Here is a 17,770-nt window from a genome sequence, read left to right on the forward strand (position 1 = left end):
GTTTGTGGCCAAAAGACAAAGAATTGCTGTGCCTGGGACTGAGGCAGAGCTGTGGATGGAATCCAGTTCCCAGGCTGGGGAAGAGGAAGGCAAATAACTCATAGATGTTACACTGAAGTTCAAGAAAATCCGGGAGGTTCCCACTGGGATACTGAAAAGATGAGACAAGGAATCACCGAATTGCTACCAATTAACACAACAATTCCCAGAAACTGGAGGTTTCCAGGGATTTCCAAAGGGGAAAACAGAAACCAGGCAGATCCAGACCCAGCTCTGATCCCTGGAAAGATGCTGAAGAAGCGACTCATCCATGGGCAATGACTTGGATAAGGATGTCATGGATTGTCTCACACAGATGACACCGAACATTTCATTTCTCCTTCAGGCAGGCACCTGGGGAAGCTGTGCTCCCTCCTGACTGAAGGAAGGGTTTTGATCCTGTCCCACCTCACCCTCATAAACCAGATGAGGGTTTTGGCATCAGCCAGATGCAAACATGCAGAGAGGAGAAAAGGAGAAGGAGAGAAAACAAGCGTAATCGGAAAGCTTCAGTTCCAGGAGCTGCAGGTAGTTTACTGCCTACCCAAAAGGATTTATCTCCAAGAATCTCACCAGGGTCTGTCCCGTCTCTAGGGCTAATCAATATTTTAATTAATCACTTGGACGATGAGAAAAGCAGGAGCTCATAAAATTTCTGCCTACAGTCGTGAATGCTGTGGACAGCAGGATTGGAATCCAAATCATTCACAGCAGATTGGAGAAATGGCCTGAAATGGAGAATACTGGGATCTAACATCAAGAGCAAAACAGTGGTGCAGGGGAAGGGGGCTGGGAAGCAAAGTTTTCCCTGTGAGGAAGGGGATGTGGCACCAGCTTGTGCAGAGCAGAAGAGTTTTAAGCTCATATCATCCCTCTAAATTAAATTAGCATTCAGCAGAATTCACTGGCTGTCCTGTGAGGGGAAGATACGACCCCTTGCACTTGGAGGCATAAAATTATCTCCCCGTGCTGCTGAATTGAGTAAGTTTCCCTGCTTATTGCCAAGTGCATCTCCTCCAGTTGTGCTCTCTCGAAGGTCCAAGCAAACGGAGCAGAGTAAATCAGGAACTATCTCCTGTGTTTAGAGACAGGTTGAGTAATGATTACTCCTGAAATATGGAATTCATCTTCGGGGCTTAATGGGCTTGCAATGGAGCTGTGCAGGAGCTCGTTGCTGAAGGTTCTGAAATGATTGTGCCGAGGGAAGAGCATCCTTTATCCTGCAGATGTGATAAGGGCTGACGCTGCTCCCCGAGCGTATTCCCAGCCTCGCCTCATCTGGTGCTTCCAGGGTGCTGAAGGACAGAAGTGCTTTCACACGGTGCTGATAAAGGCTGACAGAACATTTTAATCCCTCTCCTCTCACTTCTCAAGTTAGAATGTCATTTGCTAAAGAGACCAGAACCTGAGATGTTCCAAGCTGTGCACACTGGTACAACTTTCTGAGCAAACACAGGGAAAAAACAACCTTCCCTGGATAAACTTGCTATTGAACTCTTCTTGCTCTCACACCTGCTGTTAAAAAAGGCTTCCCTTTCCACCCTCCCCATGGCCTTTTCCTCCCAGTGCCATGACCTAATTACACACTGGGCACTGACTGTGTCCCAATTGCACTCAAGGAGCCTTGGGGACTCTGTGCTCATCTTTCTTTTCCCCCCCACGATTTCTCGTGACTGCAGGAGTGCTCTGGAGCACGGGCTGGGCACAAATAAAGAGCTATTCCAAAACGTGTGGCCTGGGAGATGGGAAAGCACCTGCAGGAACAATAAATCCAGGTGGATGGGGATGGCATGCTGAGAAATGGAGACACTGTTGATGGTAATCAAACTGGGAACACAGGGGAAAGCTCAATTCCCAGCCTGCCTGATGGGGTACGGCCCCCACAACCCCAAGGCAGGACAGATCTATGCCCAGCCCCAGAGGAAGGAGATGCAGCAGCTTTGCCTGAATCACAAAAGCCAAAATAAGCACGATTTTAAGGCAAAAGACACCAGCAACAGACCCCTTTCCAAAAAATACTTGTTACTGCAAACGAAGAGGAGTCCAAGAAAGAGGGAAAGGCCCAGACATTTTGCAGGCCTTGCATCATTCCTGGGATGATCCTGAGCAGACTGAGGCACACAGGCCTGGGCAGTGGCAGACATGTGGGCGGCAGAGGGGGAGGGGGGGAAATTCAGGAGCGAGGGACTGGAATGCAGCTGGACTAAAAGTGTCACCTTCCTATCCCAAAGGCCTCACATTCAGTCTTGCTGCACTGGTCTCCTACACCTGGAGCAGAAGGGACACAGCCCTGCCTGTCCCCTCCAGCAGGGAGGTGACACCTCCAGCTGTCCCAGGGCTGAGCTGGGGCTCTCCTGGCCTGAGGATGTTGAAGCACACAAGGGTTTCTCTGGACCCTGGTGATAAGACAGGCAAGCCCAAAGCAAATCACAGCTTTCCAGTTTCCAGGGAACTGTAAAAAAAAGCTGTGGTTAACAGCTGGAATGTCGTTCCCTGAAGTCCCAGCTGCGAATTTTCCTGCATTCCTCATTCCTCGGGGGAGCCATTGCAGAAGATGTTCTGGGAACAGAAGATGCAGGAGTGAGCAGTGCCTAAAAAAAGCTGGGAGTCTGTGGCCGGGTGTCTGTGCAGGGAGCAACATCCCAACTGGCCAACCCTAATCTCCTGGGCAGCCTCCGCCATCCCAGTGCCACCCCTGCTGTCACCCCCCCTTTTCCTGAGCCAGGACACATTCCAGGTGCAAGCTGTGCTCAGAGCAGAGAAATGAGCCAGCCACAAGCACCTTCCGTGCCATCCCTCTGGAGGTGCCAGGATGTGATTCTGCTGGCTCGCTGAATCCCCCCAAAGCAGCCATCCACCTGCCTCCACGTGCATCGAGTGTTTTGGCTCCCATAAACACAGCTGGGCCCCAAAGGGATGAAATGTGTGCCTACACACCCATCCGGCTGGCCAAGGCTGAAAGGACACGGCTCTGTCAAGCACAGCAGGCCCTGAGCGCCCTCAGATCCCCCTGGGCTGGGAATCCCAGGAAGCAGCACGTGCCGGCGCTGAGCCGAGTTCCGGAGGGTGACGGAGGCTCTCACACACGCCTCTCATCTCCTCTGGCCGCCACAAACCTGCAGCTTTAATTTAAGAGGCAGCTTTTGAGCCAGAGGACACCACTCGTAGTCGGGGTATGGTTAAATAATGGAAAAGGAGGGAGACATTAGGCAGCAAATGTGCATATTAATAATGAATATGGCAGGAGAAATAATTGAACACAAGCAAAGGAGGGAGTGAAACAAACAGAGGGAACGTGGAGTGGGAGCATCCACCTCCATCAGCCCCGAACACCGGGAACAGCCCAGAGCTGCTGGAACAGCCCCTGCAGACACGGGGCAGAGCAGCCCCCCCAGGCCACGGACTCAGCCCTCTCTGCATTTAAACAAAATAAAAATACAGTGGGTTGGTGGGGGAGCACAGAGATAATCCCCATCACAGGACAATCCATGGGGGAAAAAAGCCTGGACCCCTGCCAGAGGGCAGGGATAGGTGGGATATTGGGAAAGAATCCTTCCCTGTGAGGATGGGGGTGCCCAGAGCAGCTGTGCCTGCCCCTGGATCCCTGGAAGCATCCCAGGCCTTGGCAGGGGGTGGAACAAGGTGATATTTATGGCCCTTTCCAACCCAAGGCCGTCTGTGATTCTATTCTATGATTCTAAAAGGCAGGGCCCCTGGAGTGGATGGAAAAACACAGGATCACAGAATCAGAGGATCCCACCTCTCCAGACAACCGGTTCCAGGGTTCGCCCACCCTCATGACAGAAATTCTGCCCTGTTTCTTGAGGGAATCTCCCCTCCCTTTAGCCCCTATCCCTTGTCCTGGCACTCCTAAACCACTCTGTCGCCACTTTCCTTTTTAACTGACTGCAGGAATGACAGCCCCTCACCAGGGCGCTGCTTATGATCCCACGCTGTCCCAGGATGTTCCCTGCTCCCTGCAGAGTGATCGGGGCTCTGCCCCTGTGCTGCTGATCCCAGCGCCCTCCAGCAGAGGCTGGCGAGGTCGGTGGGGACAGGAGCGAGCACTGCAGGTCGCGTGGCTGTCACAGCAAGGATGGATGGGGCGAGCACCACTGATCCTCTGCAGGGGTATCAATCAAGCCAAGGAGAAATGGGAACCTTCAAGGGGATGCCAGGCAAAGCAGGGGAGAGTGGGAAATAGTACCAATGGCACCGAGGCGGGTGGGGGAGCAGCAGGGGTGCCAGGGGATAGAGGGCAGGTCATGCCCAAAGAGAGCACTGTGACAGGAGAATGCTCTGTCCCCTCTGCTGGCATTTCTTGGTGGCCTCTTGATTCTTTCTTGTACAGAGGCACAAAATGCAAATAAAAGCATGCTGGGCGCAGCCCCTGAGAAGGGGCAGATTTCTAAGGGATGGTCTAAATGTGTGCATGTCTCCTATGAAGGGGAAAATGACCTTTTCCCTCACATAACACAGCCAGAAGTCCAGTGGTCTCCCTTTCCCCTTCCTTCCCCAAATTTCACCTGTGAGCAGCCCTCACCCTGGGTTCAGGGAATGACCAAAGTGCTGTGGCTGCTCAGAACCTCCTCGGGGCTGTGGTTTAGTGCAGACAGAGCTCTGGGGCTTTAATTCTGAGATTAAAAGATGATAATTCCACTTCCATGTTTCTCTTGTACAAAGGGAAGAAGCGAAGTGTAGGATTCCTAATTCCTGGGGGGGAAAAATAGAAAAAGAAGAAGAAATGAGCTGCTTCTGTTGTGCCCTGTGTGCCTGTTAGTGCTGGCTCATCTGGGAACCACCTCCTTCCCAATCACACAAGAACGTCTCAGCTGCTGAGTTCAATAACGATTTGGGGCTGCTGCGGGCAGGGATGCTGCATCTGGGGGCACCTGGGATCCAGTTCCCTGCACTTCATCCCCCTCAGACTTCTCCAGACACAGCAATAATAAGTGAACTCAGAGTCCTGAAGCCAGGAATAAATCATGACATGGGTGACACTTGTAATTGAGAGTTTCTTAATTGCTGTGTTTGATTAAAGAGAGCTGCCGGCTTTGTGCATGAAAGGCAGAGACTCCAGAAACCCAGGGAAGGAAGAAAAGAGGATAAGAAGACGATGGGAACAGAAAAACGCGAGATCAAGGAGAAGAAAGACTTGGGAGAAATCTTGTTGGAGTACCAGAGATAAGGGAGACAAAAATAGAATGAGTGGTTTCACTTGTGACTACATCCATGTTTATTTCTGCCCTTTTGGGGCAGAAATACAGGGATTTGTGCTCTCCTGGTGTGAAATGCAGCAGCTATTTAGCACGACAAAGCGCCAAAGATAAAGGCAGCATATCAAAAAGAACTAAAACCGACTGGGAAATTGCTTTTTTTGTTGTTGTTGAAATAACGCGCCAGGGAAATAGGAAAACCTTTCGTTAGAACTTTGGTGGCTGCACTGCCAGGAAGACCGTGCTCCAAAAAGCCACAAGCTGTACCCTCTGAGTCCCAGGGGTGCCTCCTGCCTCTGCAGCTCCTGCCAAGGTCAGGGAGACATCCCTGGTGCACCTCAGGCCCCTCTGGGATGGGGGTGGTTGTCCCTCTCCAAGCTATCTTCCAGGGGTATTTCTGACCTCTGCAAGGGGAAATCCAAAATGTTCATCTCAGGGAGATGACAAGCACAGAGAAAAGAACAAGAGGAATGGGGAAAGATTCCCTTCTTGGAGGGGCAATTCCTTCCTGGGATGTTATTCCCTCCCATGATGCCTTTTGCCAGCCCAGGTGTGCAAAGCAAGGGGAGCAGAGTGGTTGAAGAGCCCAGAGAGGGTCCAGCTGTAGGAAGAGTACAGTCAGCACAGGATATGTGCACTCTTCTCAGACTTTGCTGTCCTCTTGGCCATCATTTCCTTCATTTCCAAAGGAACTGCACAGAACAGGAGCCTGGCTCTGTCCTGCTTGGATGGGTGTGGATAGGAATGGATAGGATGCATAAAGGCTGCAAGGGTGAGCCTGGTTTAGGTAAATCCTCCATCCTGTGCAGAGTTTTTCCAGCTCAAGTGACTTTTTTGTCTTTGTATGAACTCCTTAGCCCTGACCTCACTGCTCCCAGGTGGAAGTTGGAGGTTTGGTGACACTGCAGGAATAAAACTGCTCCATTTCCTCCTGCTTTGATTGCTGTCCTGGCTGTTGTCTCCAGCTAGCTCTGGGCAAGTCCCATCTGAACAAAAATAGTATCTCTGCTATGGGTTAGTGAAAAGAGAGCAGAAGGAGAAATCCTGGTGCAGCAGAGGTTTGCAGGGAGTTGGTGTTTGGGCACTGGGCCGTGGTGGGGCAGGTCAGCTCTTGCACTGGGGATTTCCACAAGTAAATGCACAAACAGTTTCAGCTGGAGCCAAAATCCTCAGGAGACTCCTAGGAGGCTGCCTCCCACTGACTGGTACAGGGGCTTTCAATATATTGTTAGTGCACCACAAAAGCTTCACCTGGGTGGAAATTTGACCCTGAGAAATCTTTGCCTTGAGCAAGAAACAGCCTGAAGAGTGTAAAATTTGGGGCACTTTGTAAACAGCTTTTTTTTTTTCTTCCCTTTAAGAAACCTTCAAATACATGGTATGGTTTTCATGTCAAACAGCTCCCCAGTAACCTGCAGCACAGACTCATAAAACTTCCAGACTCATTCATTTAGAGAATCATCACCAGCAAAACTGGGGTCTGGTGATTTCTAGAGATTTCTTTTGTGAACAGGGAATCAAATTGAGCTGCTTCATTCCTACAACTCCCAATTGCTTCCCACTGATGGGTTTTTTCCCCAGCTCACTTATGTCTGTCTCTCTTTAAGCTTTGACAAATGTGAGGGCTTCTGGCACAGACAAATGGTGCATCACACTTTTGGAAAGCTCAAGAGCATCTTCATTTTCTTCCTCTTGTCACACGTCCTCAGCCTTACCTTCTGTGACAGCAGTGTCCCCAGGAATTTCTGGGCTGCCACCACGGCTCCCTGAGCGAGGCTGGCTTTGGAGATCCACTCCTCCATGATCCTTCTGGGAAACAGCACAACTCCAGAAGCAGCATCCTCCTGGCCTTTCAATATCTAAAGGGGTTTAAGAGAAATGGACATTTCAGTAGGTCCTGCAGCGAGAGGACAAGGTGCGAGGGGGCTGTAAACTAAAAGAGGGAAGATTCACACCCAATATAAGGGGTTTTTACGCTGAGGGTGGGGAGGCCCTGGCACAGGTTGCCCAGAGAGGGAATCCAGTTTTATTTGCCCTCTCCAGATGTGCCCAGACCTCTGGGTGATCTCTGCAGGGCTGACACAGAGGAGGGGACAGCAACAGAGGCACTGTGCCTCTTCTCCCCTTACAGCCCAAGGCTGCACGGCTGGGTCCAGTTTCAGCATCTCACTCCAAGGACAGCCCAAAGGGCGCTCATGTGACAGCAGTGAGGATAATGAGAGGCCAGGAAAACATGAGCTACTGGGAAGCAATCGGTGTCATTTAATCTGGAGGGAGGACGGGGAGAGGAGACAATAACAGTGATCAATTATGCAAAAGGTCATTGCAAAGGGGGAGCTTCCAGGGGCAGCAGCAGAAGTCATGGCCTGAAATTACAGCAGGGGACAGCCAGGCTGGGACAGCATTTACAGCTGCTGGCAGGGCACAGCCCGGGGCTGAGCGGGGAGGGAGGGAGGGGTTTCACTGCACCGACCCTTTGTGGGCACAGTCTGTCGTGAATGAGCAGCTCAGGGTCCCTGAAAGGATCCCCATCAAAGGTATTGGCAAAAGTGGTTTTAATATAAGCTTAAGAAAAATGCAGCTGAACAAAGCTCAGTGGCAAGGTCCGCTATCACTGCCCACAGGGGTGGAACACACAGAGGAAAATCAAGTTAGAATCGATTTAGAAGGATTTGCCCAGAGGCTGAAGGCACAAAAGGGTAAGACAGACCCCCTTGCTGAGTGGAGCCCCTCACTGCCCGGACTCCCGATGGAGCTGAGCTGTGGCCAGCTCCAGTCTTGGTCTCAGGCTTGGACAGGGATTTCTGTCTGAATGAATTAACTACAGGGAGATAATTAGTGTTAATTCAGAGCCTCAGCAAGGATCTGTTGAGCGCAGAGGGTCTCTCCCCCTGGGCAAGGAAGGATCTCTTAGTCCTGTGGAAGGAATCTCAAGCCCTGAGAGATGGCCCTGCTCCAGGGGCGATCCCACCACGCAGCCACACTGCAGAGCAGGGAGAGCTCCAGGAAGGCTCCCCAGGCCATCACAGTTTTGGGATAAAGCAGCTGGATTGTGGACAAGCTGCATTCAGTGTAGCATGAGACTCCTGGTACTGACACCTGCCTTTATTCCTTGGTGAATGAGTCCTGGAAAAGCCACTGGATCCATGTGTTATTCACATGCTCCGTGTTCCAAGCTCACGCACCTCGATGCCTGTGGGACCACTCCTGCTTCGGGGGCTTCCTGGAGGAGTTCTTGGCTCACACATAGCTGAAGCCTTCACATCCTTTAGAGCCAAACTGGTGCTGGTTTGAGGGGTGCAGTGCACCCATCCCGGTGTGAAACTGAGCTCTCCCGGTCGTTCCCAGCCTTGCTTTTGGCTAATCTGGCCTCACGCCCCCCAGACACCCAAACTGGCCTGTCCCTGTTTGCTGTGAGCAGCCAGGGGCTGAACACCCCACCCTTTGGGGGGACCCTGCTCTGGGGGAGGTGCTCAGGGGAAGAAGCTGCCCTGGAGCCGGGAGGTTCTGTCAGCTGGAAAGTAATTCTGAAATGATTGATCTGCTCCTGCACCCAGGCTGTAAAAGAACAGAGAGATAAATGGGAGAGGCTGCGGGGAAGAGTTATGGGAATGATTCAGGAGCTGGAGAAGCACATGTGAGCGTGAGAGATGAAAGCAGCCCTGGCTGTGGAGATTATGGCAGCAAAGGTTAAGAGGCTGCTGAGCTGCTCCCCGTGCTTCTCAGTGAGGACAGAGAATGCCTGATAGGAGGGGATCTCAAATGATCCTTGAGCTGGAGTTCAGGAGTTCACAAAGGGTTTGGACAACGCTCCCAGGCCCGGGGGGGGACTGTTGGGGTGTCCTGTGCAGGGCCAGGAGCGGCACTCGCTGCTCCCTGTGGGTCTGTTCCAACCCCAAATATCCTAGGGTTATTTGGAGAAGACCTGGCTGGCACAGGCTGAGGAGAGCCAGCAATTAAGCTAATTGCAGGTTGCACTCCTGGGAAGCCTGTGAGCACTCAGCAACCCCAAAGGAATTCCAGCACTGAGACCTCCCCGTCTCCCTCTTGCTGCTCCAGGGATCCCTCTCAGGGTGCTTTGGGAAAAGACAGCAGCTGGAAGCTACAAGCAATGGAAATGCTCCCTGGAGGAGGGATTTCCTTGAGGAAATCCAAGGGGCTGAAGGGCAGGGAATGGGGCAGACAGCAGCGTGTTTTGGGACAGGGCCTCATGCCTGCTTCACCGGTGAGACACCTCTGGCCCCAGCCATGGCCACGGGGCAGGGCGAGGGAGGAGCCTGGGGGGTCCTGGCATGGAGCAGGAGCTTGGACAGAGGATGGAGCTGTGGGAAGTGAGGGGTGGGGAAGGCTTTGGGGAATCTGAGCTCCGGGGCAGGACAGAGCTGTGAGGGCTCAGGCAGGAGAGGTGCAGGGTGTCAGCAGCTGCCTTCTGACCCAGCAGAGATCACCAGCTGCTGAGGGACATGCCCCAGGCTCCTGCTTGGCTCTTTCCCCGCTGCTTGCACCACCTCCCTCTTCCTCCTGTTGGAAATTTGGAAATTCCCCAGGCTTGCTCCAACACCACGGATTAAAGAGCCCCACAGCAAAGTCCTGCTGCAAGTTGGATGGAGAGGGGTCACCTGCCCAGCTGGCATCTTTTTGCCAGCGTTCATCGCTCTGCTTCCTTTTTTTTTGCAGCTAATATCTCAGTTTGGAGTCGTCCCAGCCACTCTTTTTCTCCACATCCGAAGCTAAACCAGATGGCCCGCTGCAAAAGGCACAGCACAACTTTGCTCACAACTTCCTAAGCAGGTTTTGCCTGTGTCTACCACCAATAAAAATAGAGATAAAACTAAAAAAGTCATTAGCAGAGGGTCAGCAAACAGGTTATTGACTTGCTTTATCGCAGCTCCAAAATGCTCCTAAGAATAGAGCACTTTAGATTAATTGGGGGGAAAATGGATTGGCAAGTTGCAATTAAGTTGATGTCATAATTTTGGAAAAAAAAAAAACCAAGTGTTCTGCTACAGCTGTAGCTCTCTCTCTCACTGTAATTGGTGTCCCACTCCCAGCTGTCTATATTGATAAAATGCTGCCTCTTAAAAAAAAAAAAAAAAGTATAATTAGCTTGGTTTAAAAGGTACAAATGCTTTAAAGAAAAAAAAAAGATTAAAACTAAAAACTTCAACACTTTTTTTTAACCTTTTGGAAGTTTGGGGGAATTGTCTCGGCTGTGCGCAAGAGTGATGGAGAAGAGCAGGATGCTTAATTGCACAGCCACTGGAGGAGTCTGACAGTGACCTCAGCCACACCCACTGACACCGAGGATCTCATTAGCAGTGCTGTCATTGAACGTTCTGCAGCCCACTGAGGCACAGGGGGAACTGGGCGAGGCAGGGCAGCCACTGCTGCTGGGAATGAGCATTTCTGCCAGGCAGGAAACCAGGATCCCTGGCGGAAAGAAGCACAGCCCATCCATAACTCCTTCGCATGGATCTTTCTGTGAATGGCCCTGCTGGAGAGGCTTTTTCAGAGAATCACAGGTGGGGGTTTGGGAGGGACCCTAAAGGCCACCTCTGCCGTGGGCAGGGACACCTTCCACTATCCCAGGGTGCCCCGTCTAACCTGGCCTTAAACACCCCCAGGGATGGGGCAGCCACAGTTTCTCTCTGAGAACCCTTTCTCAGTGCCTCAGCACCCTCACAGGGAGGAGTTTTTTCCAGCCTGGATAACTTATGGCTTTCCTGCACCGCTCTGCAGAGGCAGCACCTGGCCAGCACAAACCAATTGAAGGTTCTGATCAAGCAAGTTTCTGACAGCACAATCTCCGTGCCTGTGCCTGGCATTCGCAATCCGTGCTGGCACCAGGACAAGTCTCGGAGGTCCTGAGGGGTCCCTGGGGCTCAGGGGGATGCAGCAATGCTGAGCACAGAGAAACTCGAGGCACTGAGGGGAAAAGGAAGGAGAAACTGAGTTTCTGCCCTTCTAATAATGTCTCTGCTTTATTACAGCCAATAATCCTTCACTGCCTTTAAATTAGAGGAGTGAATTTCGAAGTGTGGACCCTGGTAACTTCAGGCTGGCAAAGTGCAATTCCCTTTGCTTGCCCTGAGCTTTCCCGAGGGCTTTTGCTGAAATTCCCCATCTCACCAATGCCACCATTTCTTTTTGGGTGTTCATACCCTTCAAACCACTCTGCACAGGCTTCAGGTTCTCTTTTGCCATCATTCACTTGAGCTTTTCATATTTAACTCCTTTAATCTTCCACCAATAAATCACTGCCTCCCAAGCCTTCATCATTTTCAATGCTGTTCCAGAACCCCTTCAGGATGCTGACACCCGTCAGGTACTGAGTTAATTAATGGATGGCAGATCTGCACTCCTGGAAAAGAAGCTGGGAAGTGCAAAGGAAGGGGAAGGTCAGGTCTGAGTGTGGGATGGGGCAGCCACTCCTGTCTGCAGAGCAGAAGCTGAGGAGCAAGTGGAAGAGAAGGAGCCTGTGTTCCTCTGGGAAGGGCATGATCCAAGGGAGTACAGGCTCACCCTGCGCACACCCGGATATGGGCTCTCTGGACCCCGTAATCACACTCAGACCTGCGATGCTGAGGGAGCACTGAGATCTTTTTGTGGCAGCAACTAAAATACCACTCAGACTGGAAGCCTGACCAAATTTCCCCTTCAATAACTCATCCGAGGAGTGATTCCCCTTCTCCCATGACACACCCACCTCTTCCTCTTCCAGGAGGAGAGGAGGGAACTCAAAGCAGGGCTGTGCAATGTGGCTGAGGAATGAGTGGGTGTCACCTCTCTTTGCAGGGCCAGGAAAGGGGTGAGGACACTAGAATGGACGCCGCTGAGAGGAAGATTTACTAACCTCCTGTTCCCTTTTTTCTAGCACTCTCAAAGTCACCAATGTGCTTCTGCACCACTTCCAAAAAAAGAAGAGTTGCAGGTGCTGATAGCATCTGACTCCTCTGATTTACTGAAAAACTGCTGGGGAAAGGAAGCAGAGATAAAGGAAGCCCATTCATGCTGCTGTCCCATGGGGAGAGGTCCTGTGGAGACACCACCGGACACGGAGCATTCCCACAGAATGTTTCCCAGAGAAGCTGTGGCTGCCCCATTCCTGGAAGAGTTCCAGGCCAGGCTGGATGTGGCTTGGAGCAAGCTGGGACAGCGGGAGGCATCCCTGCCCATGGCAGGGGCGGCACTGGATGGACTTTAACGTCACCTCCAACCCACACCCTTCTAGCGTGTTCATTAAGGAAAGTTGCCTGTACTTTGGTGGAGAGCAGCAGGCTGCTGGTGGTTTCATGACTAACAAAATCACATGTAATTGTATAAACCTGTCAGTGCCTCCACATGTCCCTGCAAGATTCCCACTGCCATCCCTAACTGTTTGCCCTCTGAGGAGCATGAGAGGAGAAATGTGTCCATGCAGGTGTTACTGGTATGAATGAAGCTGGTGACCTTGCACCTGACAGCTCTGCAGGCATGGACTCCATCTGCTTTGTGGACTCAAGCTAGTACAGACAATAAACTTGAGAGACAGGGCATGAAACAGTTATGCTGCTTTCTGATAAAAGGGAGGGGGAAGAAATGTCCTCCAATAACAGCAGCCAAGAGAAAACTCCACAGAGAGGTCAAGGACAGGGCTTTGCAGCAACTGAAGGCATCCACAGAGGCTGAGGAGGTGTGAGCAAGAGTGCAAGGCCAAGGACAGCCAAAAAACCACTTACAGCACACTGGAGAGGGCTGTGGGAGAGCTCTGGGGATTTTTGTTACTCATGAACACTGTGCAAGGACTTTGCCTCCAATGTTTAAGCAGAAAGCAAAGGATATTTAGGAGGACCTCTTGTGCTTGGCTCTGCTTGCTCTCCCGTTTTTGCAGCTCACTCTCAGGGCACCAAGTCCAGTGAAATAAAAGGCTCCTGGCTAAGAGAAATCCAGCCTCAGTTATCTGATTTTCAGCATGAAAATAACCCTAAGGGGATATGACACCCTCAAATGTTGGCTGGGTCAGCAGTGGTGGGATCAGGGCGAGGAGGGTTCTGCTGTAACCAGCCCCTGGTTACACACAAACCGTGTGTCCTCACACCCACGCTGAGCAAAGAGCTGGGCTTTGCAAGGCAAGGGTGGCACGTCAGCAGCGTGCCTGCTCTCCCATCCATCTTCCCTGCCCTCAGGAAACAAACACCAGAGCAAATATTGCCTCCCTGTCAGACGGGCTGCCGGGCGCTGTGCTCCTGTTTGCCTTGTGCTGTTCAAGGAGCCATGTCCCATGACATCAGGGAGAGTCTGACACAGAACAAGACAGGCCTGGGGCAACGGGAGGGGGTGTGCTGGGAGGGGATAAGCAGGGGATAAGCTGGAGGGAAGCAAGGAAGGGACAACTATCCATCCTGCAGAGGGCAAGTGCTGCGGCGTGGACGTGGCCCGAGGCAGCTGTTCCCAGAGATTCCCACTTCCACTCGCGCCTCCAGATGCATGGGCCTGCTCTGTCTGCTCATCGGGAGCCTCTGCTCTGACGGGAATATGGAGGCAGGAGATGCGGCCTCACCTCCTGGGCCTGGTGAGGTCAAGCCTGAGAAGATGTCATTTAGCTGTTTCTCCTCCCCTCTTTCCCGCAGTTTCTCTGCACTGTAAGATCCTCGTGGCAGCTGGTGGCTTCTTCTTTCACTGCAGACTGAACTTTGTGGAAAAATCCAAAGGGAAAGCCTGTTGGCAGCTTTGGGGATGGAAGCTGCCAGCGTGGAGGAGGAGTCTGCATGAGCCCTTGCAGGAGTGGGTGGGCACCCACCCATGCCAGTGCATGCTGTTCCGAGGCTGCACAGCACCTCCACCCCACAGGCGACGCGCGCTTGCTGCTTTAACACCACAGACTTAACGCTTGGCTCCCAAGACCCCTCCCGGTCTCTTGATTTCACAAGGGATCACCCTTTTCCACGAAAAGTGCTTTCTTTTGCTATTGTTTCCCGACTCTGACCCTAGTTTCTCCTTTCTCTGTGAGGAGAGCTCTCTTGGTAGTAGGATCTGCCATGGAAATGCTCCTGCCCTTGCAGGGTCTGAGTGTCCAGGGGGAACTCTTGAGGGCTGACAACTGTGCTGTCCTTGAGCCCATTTTTGGACACCACGCCCCCCAGAAATGTGTCCAAGCCAGAGACACACACTCCTTCCCCCTCTCCCGACAGTGTTTGACCAGGACAAACCCTCCCTGGCTCCTGTCACCGAGGAGAGCAGCAGGTCCTCCAGCGCTCTGCTCTTTGTGTTTGACCAGGACTTGCAAGTGGCTGTGTGACACCTCAGCTCCTTAACCCCTGAGCTGCTGCAGCCAGAGCTGTGTCTCGTGCTGCTTCAGGGGCAGGCTTGGCTCCTGTCCCACGCAGAGCCATGGATTTGTAGGGATGCCTGTTCTCCCCAGGGAAAAGCCAAAAGGCAAGATGAAGACAGAGATGGGGATTGCTCCTGTGCCGGTATCTCGGGTTGTGATATCTGAGTAAATCTCTTCCCTCCTACCCACAGGGTTTGGAGAGAAAGCAGCCAGCTAAACATCCCCTGTGCTCCCCACATCCTGGGGAAGCCTCTCTGCTCCTGGAGTGTCTGCTGGGTGGGGGTGTGGATTCTCCAGAGCCCCTCAGCCAGCACCAGGTACTGGTGTTGAGAGGAGGAACTCGCAGGGGGAGGTTTGCCAGCCCGCAGCCCACCCCTCACCTTGTGTACAACAATCCCCTCACTTCTGCCAAACCTCTCCCAGCTGGATGCCCAGCCTTGGCTGCACTTCCTCCCCAGGGGACGATGCTGCACCTTGCAGGGCACACCTCGGGAATGCAGCATACTCACCCCGGTTTATTAGCACAGGGCTCTTCGGTGCTGTGCTTTGGAGAAGGTGGCTTAATCCTTATCAGCTGAGGAGAATTTCATCAAACAAGCGGCAGTGGGGAAATGGAAATGCAGAGATACATAATTCATGGCGGAGAGGACACATTTAATAGGTGTGCTCAGCGGCAGCCCGGCTCAACACCTTGTTCTCCATGCTGGGGATGATGTCAGGTCACTCAGGATTAGCTCTTTGTTCTCCAAAACTCCATCTGCGCATTCTGAGTTCGGTGCAGGATGAGCTCTGTGCCCGGAGACACTCGCAGCCCCTGCCTGGTGTCAGAGAGAAAAGGGCTTATTTACACATAAATGAGGAAGGCAAATATCCACAACTGATCCCAAGGTGCAAGGTCTTATTGGCAATTTCCTTCCCTACTTTGCAAAGGCCGAGATAACTCTCGGCTTCTCCCTCCTTCCCTCGCCCCGCCAGGGCAGGGGGTTTGGGCGCAGGAAATGGCAGGAGCCCGAACCTACGTGCTCCCATCACATGGAACAGCTTTATCTTGGGACTGGGATGTGCACGGAGAACACGGCAGAGCCTCGGGGCTGCCCGTGCCGTGGGTTAAAGGGGCAGACAGGCACTCCCGAGCACTGCACAGGGCACAGCCTGCACAGGAATGTGCCTAATTCCCACCTGGGCTCCCCAGTTCCCTCTCTGGGGTTCCTAATTAACCGCTGCCATTCGGGAAATGCAGAGGTCTCCTTGTCCTCATCACACAGTCGGGACACAGAGGGGGGATCTGGAGATGCGACCTTCACCCGGGAAAGGTGAGGATCACGAGAGAAGTGGACGAGCCCAAGGAAATGGAGCTCCCAGGGAAGGGCTCCCTCCCAATCCCTGCACAGGAAACCCAGCACTGCTTCTTTGGGGCATCTATCCTGCATGAGAAGGCAAACGCTTTTTTATTCCAATGGGGAATACGGGAAGGATGAAAAACCCAGTCTGGCATGCTCCTTCAACTCCCACTCGAAACACCAAAATAACCTTCCGGGTTCTTCCCAACCCGTCCGACGGAGGGGGTTTTCTCCTTCCCCTGCGCAGATTCGAGGCAAAGGCAGATCGATGACAATCCCTGGGGTGGGAAGGGAAGGACCCAGCAGTCCATCACCACAGCACTGCTCCCTGCAGACAGGTTCTCTGCACGGGAAAACAGAGCTTTCTCTTTTCTTCCTTTTCTTTTTCCTTTTCTTTTTCTTCTTTTTTAATCCTTTCCTATTTTTCTTCATATTTTTCTTTTTCTCGTCTTCTTTTTTTCTTTTCTTTTCCTTCTTTTTTCTTTATTCTTTTCCTTCTCTTCACATTTTTTTCTTCCTTTCCTTTTTATCTCTTTTCTTTTTTCTTTTTCTTTTTCTTTTTCTTTTCCTTTTCCTTTTTTCCTTTTCTTTTCTTTCCTTTTCTCTTTCACTTTCTCTTTCCTTTTCTTTTCTCTTTTCTTTCCCTTTTCTTTCATCTCTTTTCTCTTTTCTTTTCTTTTTTCTTTTCTTTTCTCTTTTCTCTTTTCTTTTTTCTTTTTTCTTTTTTCTTTTCTTTTCTTTTCTTTTCTTTTCTTTTCTTTTCTTTTCTTTTCTTTTCTTTTCTTTTCTTTTCTTTTCTTTTCTTTTCTTTTCTTTTCTTTCTTTTGCCCTTTCTACTTTTCAACTTTCTTTTTCTCTTTCTTCCCCTCTTTATCTCCAAATGATGTTTAATTCCTCGGGGAGTTTCTGAGACGAGCGGGCAGGACTCCGAGCATCCCCCCGGCGGGCCCTGCTCTTGCTGAGGGCTCGAGAGCCCTCTGCTGTCCACCCATGCCTCCCCTGGACACGGCTCTGGGCCCTGCTGCTCCTCATGGGCTCTGCCCTCCTGTCCACAGGGTCCGGGATGGACGCGGTCAGTGGGATCCTTGTGCCGGGAGAGGCTCACCGGCTCCAGGCAGTGCCCATTAAAAATGGCTTCACGTGGCCCCAGGACAGTCACCAAGTCAGGGGAGGACACTGGTGGCTTTTCTCCCGTCCCCCAAAGCCACCGGGCCCCAGCAGTTGCTGCCCTGCACGTGGTGTTCCGTGTACCTGGTCAGGGCCCACCACACCTGCAGCAGCTCCCTGGGCAGGACCCTCCAAAATCAACACAGGGCTGAGCACAGAGCCACGAAATCATCGCAGGCTGGGCTGGCTGGGGAGCGACCTGGAAGCTCATCCCATCCCGCCCTGCTGTGGGCAGGGACACCTCCACCAGGGCAGGTTCCAAGCCCTGCCCAATCTGTCCCTGGCTGAGTCACTCCCAGCCATCCTGAGGAGCCTCTCTGGGTCACCAGAATCTTCCCGGGCTTGGCAGACATTCTCCTTTGGATGTGGGGACAGCTCCCTCTGGGAGGGAACAATGCCTCTGTACTCCTCACCTTGCTCCATCCCCCAGCTCTTCCTTGGCTCAGATTCTGCCTCCAATGTCAACACTCGACTCAGGACTCTCCATTTTTCCCTCTGAGAGACAACCTTAGAAATTATAAATTAATAATTAATGCAGTGTTTATCTACAGCATAATAAATGTGTAAAAAATGCTCCTATTACATGGAGAGGTGCTAAATCGGATCATCTACACAATCCCCAGCGCAAAGGTGGTAATACCATTCCAGTGGTCATACAGATCATTTTAGCTCAGGTAAAACACACAAACCCCCACAAG

The 17,770-nt window shown here is 52.0% G+C and overlaps 1 long non-coding RNA gene across 2 annotated transcripts in view; it reads right to left on the bottom strand.

The window, feature by feature from the left end:
- Nucleotides 1-17,770, bottom strand: part of LOC108444896 — a 54,980-nt gene that overhangs the window by 14,012 nt on the left and 23,198 nt on the right. For both annotated transcript variants that reach the window (XR_001859617.1, XR_001859616.1), the window contains 3 exons: nt 17,486-17,579; nt 15,075-15,383; nt 6,971-7,114 (listed from right to left, as the gene is read on the bottom strand). This is a non-coding gene — a long non-coding RNA (uncharacterized LOC108444896). The remainder of the gene's footprint in view (nt 1-6,970; nt 7,115-15,074; nt 15,384-17,485; nt 17,580-17,770) is intronic.

The sequence above is a fragment of the Corvus brachyrhynchos genome, unplaced genomic scaffold (genome assembly GCF_000691975.1).
Source record: "Corvus brachyrhynchos isolate BGI_N302 unplaced genomic scaffold, ASM69197v1 scaffold412, whole genome shotgun sequence".
Taxonomy (NCBI): Eukaryota; Metazoa; Chordata; class Aves; order Passeriformes; family Corvidae; genus Corvus; species Corvus brachyrhynchos.